We start from the raw sequence: 6,572 nt of genomic DNA, 5'->3' as shown, positions 1-6,572 counted from the left end.
AATCAGGTTCATATTCAATATCATTTAGATGAATGGGACTGGACACTTCATTAGGGACAACATGCATTTCCTCATGAATTTCCTCCTTTTGTAGTTGAAGCAAAATCTGATCTAACTTCGCCTGAATGCGTGACATAGTTCTATCAGAATTTTGCTCACCGAGTCTGAGAGCTTCTACGGTGGAGTCTAAATTCATGGGAGTACAAAATTCTTCATGTTCAAATTGTGGTGAATGGTACATGTGTGCATGGTCATTAGGGTTTACAAAATATTGATCACAACCTTCGAAAGGTTGATTATGGTCCCAATGACTACCAGCCTCACAATTTGTGGGCATTTCATAATTTGGATTTTCATGGTATCCCCTAGATTTCCTAAATTCATGCAAAACATAGCAATATTCATCAGGGTGGTCTAAACCACCACAAAAGGTACAAACATGCATATTAGGTTGGCTAGGTTGATACATGGGTGAATAGTTATACGGGTTTGCATATTGAGGCTCATGACCTTGAAAAGGTCCATAATTATAATCCCTATAACTATTGACATCATGGTCTGTGGGAGGCTCATAAGGTGAATCTTGCCCGTAAGCATCTCTAATAGATTTATTCCCAGAGGCAGACCAAAATCCAGACATGTCTTTGTTTTATGAAATAATCACACAAATCACAAAAAAGTAAGGCCCAAGGGAGATGATAAAAATTTGGTTTAATTTGGGAGCAATTTTGGTTTTTGAAATTAGGAGCAAGCCCACATTGGTGGGAGAAATTGCTTTGTCAAGGGAAGGTGAACTAAGCCTACAATGTGTATGCAAACTGAAGCCCAATGTAGCTTTTGAAATAGCCTAACTGTTGCTTGTTTGGTCGGAGGCCCAGTTGGGCTTTCAAAAGTTCAGTTTTTCTAATTTAAAACTACAGGCCCAAATCAGTCTAACATCACAAGCCCACAAGCAATTAAACAAACAAGCCCACAAGTAATTAAGATTACAAGCCCAACAGAAAAATGGAAAAAATTATTACAAGCCCACAAATGAAAAATGGAAGCCCACAGGTTGGGTTCTCTTAATGGGTTTAGGCTTACTTGCTTAAGCACAGCCCAGCTGTTCAGTTTGGTTGCAAAAGCCCAGTTGGGCTTTGGATCATCCTAAGCTTTGGCTTCAACACTCACAGCCCAGTTGGGCTTGGTTCAATTTCCTCTTCTTCTGCAGCTTACAGCCCAGTTGGGCTTTATCTTACACCAGCTTCAGCAGGCAGCAGCAGCAAGGGAACAGCAGCAGGAGCACAGCAGCAACAGCAGCAGCAGAGGCTGGCAGCAGCAACAGGAAGCAGCAACAGCAGCACAGGTAGGCTTCAGGCAGCAGTTCTTGGCAAGCAAGTCTCAGGAGGGGCAGTTCAGCAGCAACTCAGGGGCAGCCTCAGCAGCAAGAGGCTCTCAGGCACAGCAGCAGTTTAGTTCAGCAGCAGAGCAACAACTTCAGCAACAGCAGCTGCACCAGGGGTTTGTTCTCAGCCTCACAACTACCTGGTAATTTCAGATGAGAGAATTAGTTCTCACAACAACAAATTTCAGGCATTCAAGATGACACTGCTAACTCAGTACACAACTCAGGCATTCACAGCAGCAAATTTCAGAGTTCAGTTGGTACAAAACCAAGATGTCATTGACCCAATGACCAATATGCAGTAGCAGTTAAGATGATGTAGTAGCAGATAAACAAAAGAAATATGCATCTAACTACAGACAGACAACTGCAGCTAACACAGGGTGCTAAGTTGCAATTACAGAAGTGCAGAAAATTGAAAATATGCAGTGATGCAGGACAAGATGCAGAGATGCTAATGCAAGTTACACTAAAATGCAAGAATGCAATGCATGATGAATATGCTAGAATGAAACAATATGCAAAAGAGTATGCAGTGATGCAAATGAACTAACATGCAAAAACAGCCAAGAAAAAATCAACACAACACAACCAAGTCCCCGGCAGCGGCGCCAAAAACTTGATAGTCCCCGGCAGCGGCGCCAAAAACTTGGTAGTCCCCGGCAGCGGCGCCAAAAACTTGGCAGTCCCCGGCAGCGGCGCCAAAAACTTGGTGTGGTTGGAAATCACACAAAAACTCTTGCAAGTATACAAGGCCAAGTTTTAGTATAGAAAGTAAGCAAGGGACCATTCCACAGAGACTTGGGGTGTATTGAAGTTTCCTAGATAGCTGAGCTAGTGACAGACAGTGAACTAAAGGACCAAAGAAAAATTCAGTGGCAGTGAGCCAAAGGCAGTGAAGTTAAGAGGCAAAGAAACAAAGAAAAACTAAGAACAACTTAACCAAAACAGAACATGGAAAAGAAATTGTGGATGAGAAGTGCAAGGAGATGGATGAGAATTCCCTTTACCTAGCCAGTTCACCTAGGTTAAGTTTTTGTCAAATGTCTAGTTAACCAACCTTACAGCCTTAGCTAACCCCTAGTATTGGCTGTCTGTTTAAGGCACAACCAATCACAGACTAACTAGGCAGTGGCTTACTAACTAATGTAGCTGATTAATTCCTTAGAGCCACCACTGACCCCTAGCATTAGTGGTCTTCTTACAGCACCACTAATCACAAATCAGTTGGGCTTTTAGGAGTCTAACTAGCCTAAGCTATTTTAAGTTCAGCAAAAACCATCCTAATAGCTAACCATCATGGTTCAGTTGTTTTCTCACCCTAGTGGGGAATTAGAACATGTTGCAGTTAAGAGTCCTCATGGTTGTCAAGCATTAAGACTCAGAATAAGAACATGTGAGTTAAACAGGGGACTTACAGGATCATGTGTAGAAACAAAACACACAAACTAATTAACACAAACATAACATGGATAATACAATCACACACAGAACACAACAGGATGTTACATTTACACATGAACACAACATTAACAGCACAAACAAATGATTATTTAACAGAACTTTGAGAGCTCTGGATGTTGGCTACTCCAAACATGTCCATTTTCACTACCCATGACCCCAATTTATAGTCAGTTACAATTCCCCCAAAAATACCCAAATGTCAGAAATTAGGGTTTCACAAAAAGGTGAAATTGGCTTACCTAATACACTGATAACAACTCTAAATCTTCCCCCCATGCTTCTGTTGATCCAATTGCATCTACCCATGCTCTGATTTCTTCTCCAACTTCACCTATTCTACCAATTTCAAACCTAGGGTTTCTGTGAAGAAAAAGGGTTGAAATCGATAGAATATGTGTCTAGAGAGGTAGGGTAATGATGGGTTATGATTACAAGTAGCCATGATGGCTTTTGGAAGAGGCGTGGTGGTGGTTGAGGCAGAGGCAGGCGGAGCTGGTGGCGGACATGGTTTCTGCAGAGGGAATGGGGAAGGAGATGGGGTGAGCTCGAGTAGGTTCTGGCTAGGGGTTGTTTGGTTTGTGGGATATACACTTAGGTGTTTGAGTGTTGAGCGGGATTATCGAAGTTTGATGTATCGCGCTATGGTCTATGGGATGCGACGATGGTAGGTGGATCCAACGGTGAGATGGGAGGCTATGGGTAGCGACCGTCGGATGGAGGAATGCAACGAAAAGGACGGCCCAAGATGGAGATGGGCGTTGCGATGTAAAGCGGGATCTTCGGAGTTTGATGTGCGATGATGGAGCGACCGTAGGATGCTGAAATGCTTCGATCTGACGGCTGAAATCCGAGACGGGCTTGGATAGTGGAAATGGGTTTGAGAAAGGGCTTTGGGCCTTGGGTATGCCAAGCCCATATCTTCTTTAAGGACAATTCTTCTTCTTCAAGCCCATTCCTAGCCTCTTGGTCTTATGCACAACGTTCTTCGCGGCTTCCTTGCGTAACTCCTCCCGGCTTTTCACTACTTTTCTGCTCTATTCCGCTCCGCAATTCATCCATACTTTATTTATTACCTAAAAATATAAAATTAAGTAAGAAAAATATTTATTCTTGAAAACAATGAAAATACAGAATATGGGATAAAATGTAGAATTAACGCACCAAAGACGAGTTAAAATGCCAACAAAAAGGGATAAATATATACAATATTTGGCACTCATCAGTCAACCAAGTTTTGGTAACTAGCGTGACTAATTCAAGTACCCACATGGAGATAGAACCGTGAAATCCATGTTTGGTGATTTGATAGGATAATCAATCACGTAGTTCTTGGAAGTCAGACGAACCAATTCTAAACTTGTTTGGAAGTGTGGCAAATCGATTCCAAGATTGTAAGTATGAAAAAGGACTTACAAAGTAAAGATGTCGACATACTTTGAACATGTGCTATAACGCTTTCTTTTATTGTTCAAAGATATTCCTTAATACAGATCGAAAATAAATTGAGAATCTTTTAATTAAGGTTTTTAATTTTATATTTGGAAAATAAAAAAGTTAGTAATGTGCATTTACTAGTTGGAGATTTCTAAGAGATTTGGGTCAATATTTGGACAGTGCATTTCCAAGAATTATGGAAACCGAATTTGGTAATATATTTCATATCTTTGAGAATATTCGTTTTTGGAAATTCCTTGGTGTCCAAACTTCCTTGGTCTATAAATATTGAAGTTTGCATTTCGAGCAAACTAATCCTCAGACCAGCAAAACTACCCAGTTGTGTTGTTACTGGCGGAACCGCCTATTCGAAGAGGAAAGTAACCTAATTAGGCGAAATCTCTTACGACCGCTCGGTTTAAAGACTTCTTTGGGATTGAGAAGCTCTATTAGTACTGTTGGTGGGAAACTATATAATTGCGGTTTATTATTAGTTTTTGATTGGTTTGATTGACTAACGATTGTTGAAATTTGATTGCACCTAGTTTGTTTATGCTTGAGAATATTCTCTTCTGATATAAGATTCACTCAAACTAGATCGAAGTTTCGACGGGGATCTTTAGATTGTTTGTAGATATAAAGACGTCTTGTGATAATCCATTGTTAACAGACTTCGTTCTGTGTGTGATTGATCACAAGAATTCAAGTTGATTGTGTGCAGGTGTTTATTGAAGATATAAGAAGATTTGAAGACGAAGAAGATTTCTGATTTGGGTTCATAATCTTTGGTGTGCACAATACTTGTTTCAGGTAAAGAGTATCCAACTATAACCGCTTTATCCTTGTGATAGATTGGATTGGTTAGTTGAGTATATCGGAATCAATACATTTCTTTGTGATTAAAATTATAGATTGCAAAATCTTGATAATTACTTTGGTAGTTTTTATTGGATAGATCTAATGACCTGACAAAGGAGTTTATTGGGATCAACGGAAGATCCTTTTGTCGAACTCATATCACTTGATTGAAAATAGTTATTACCGAACATATTTGTTATTCCTTTACTGTTTGAAATACGAACCAAAGGAATTGTTCCAAGTGCATGACTTACTGCAAGTTGGAGGCGCAGGGATACTGACGGAACTAGGTGAACTATAGGTTTAGTTGCTTGGTCTCAACTATACAAAGTTGGTTTAGATTTTGTATAGCGGCTTCATCATGAGAGTATTCAATTCTGGAAAAGGTCCTTGGGTTTTTCTGCATTTGCGGTTTCCTCGTTAACAAAATCTTATTGTGTCTTTTACTTTTCTATTTCCGCAATTATAATTGTTTTATTACATTTAGAAGTAAAATACACAAATGTTAATTCCTATTTACTTGATAGCAATCATATTGTGTTTGTTTAAGTCCGAACATTTTATCAAGTAAACATACTTCGTTGTTGTATTATCTCGATATCGTATCCATAGATGTTCACACGAAGTGTGAACCGATTAGTTGTATTGTCTCGACTCAGTCCATAGACAATCACTTTCGGAGAAAGTACTTATAGGTGGAAATTTTTTAGATTGAGGTATATTTGGGTACCCTCGTCTTTTCCAATACCAAGTTGATGGCGTATGAAGCTGAGAAAAGACCACGTTACACTGTCGTATGCTTTAGACACATCCAACTTTAAAACAAAAATACGTTCTTTGGAATGAATTTTTTGCATTGAGTGAAACAACTCCTTTTCTATAACGATGTTATCCGTGATTTGTCTATCTTTAACAAAAGCGTTTTGTGACCGAGAAATGAAATTATTCATAAATGGTCTTAGTCTGTTTGCAATTATCTTTGCTACAAACTTATACAAAACGTTTCACAACGCAGTAGGTCTAAACTCTTTTGCAAAAGATGCATTTTTAACTTTTGTTAGCAAATAAATATGAGTATGATTAACAGGGTTAAAAAGAACATCCGAATTAAATATCTATCGAATAAACTTTGTAGTACCTTCACCAACTATTGACCATCATTTTTTTGTAGAATAAGACTGGATATCCATCAGGACCAGGAGAAACAAGTGAAGTTATTTTAACAACATTCCATAACAGAAATGGAATCATTTGAGTCACCGTCCAAAATAAAATAAGGGTTTGCAAGAGAAGGAGGAGATTGAATATTTAGGCCTTTTTGAAACAACTGAGAAAAGAATGAGAAAAATTCAGAAGCAATATTGTTTGGATTAGTTAACCACATATGTTTCATCCTTTCTTCCTAATAGGTAGCATCCATGATATTGTCTCA

This window comes from Papaver somniferum, chromosome 8 (genome assembly GCF_003573695.1).
Source record: "Papaver somniferum cultivar HN1 chromosome 8, ASM357369v1, whole genome shotgun sequence".
Taxonomy (NCBI): domain Eukaryota; kingdom Viridiplantae; phylum Streptophyta; class Magnoliopsida; order Ranunculales; family Papaveraceae; genus Papaver; species Papaver somniferum.
The sequence above is the reverse complement of the archived record's forward strand: the minus strand, read 5'-3'. Positions refer to the sequence as shown.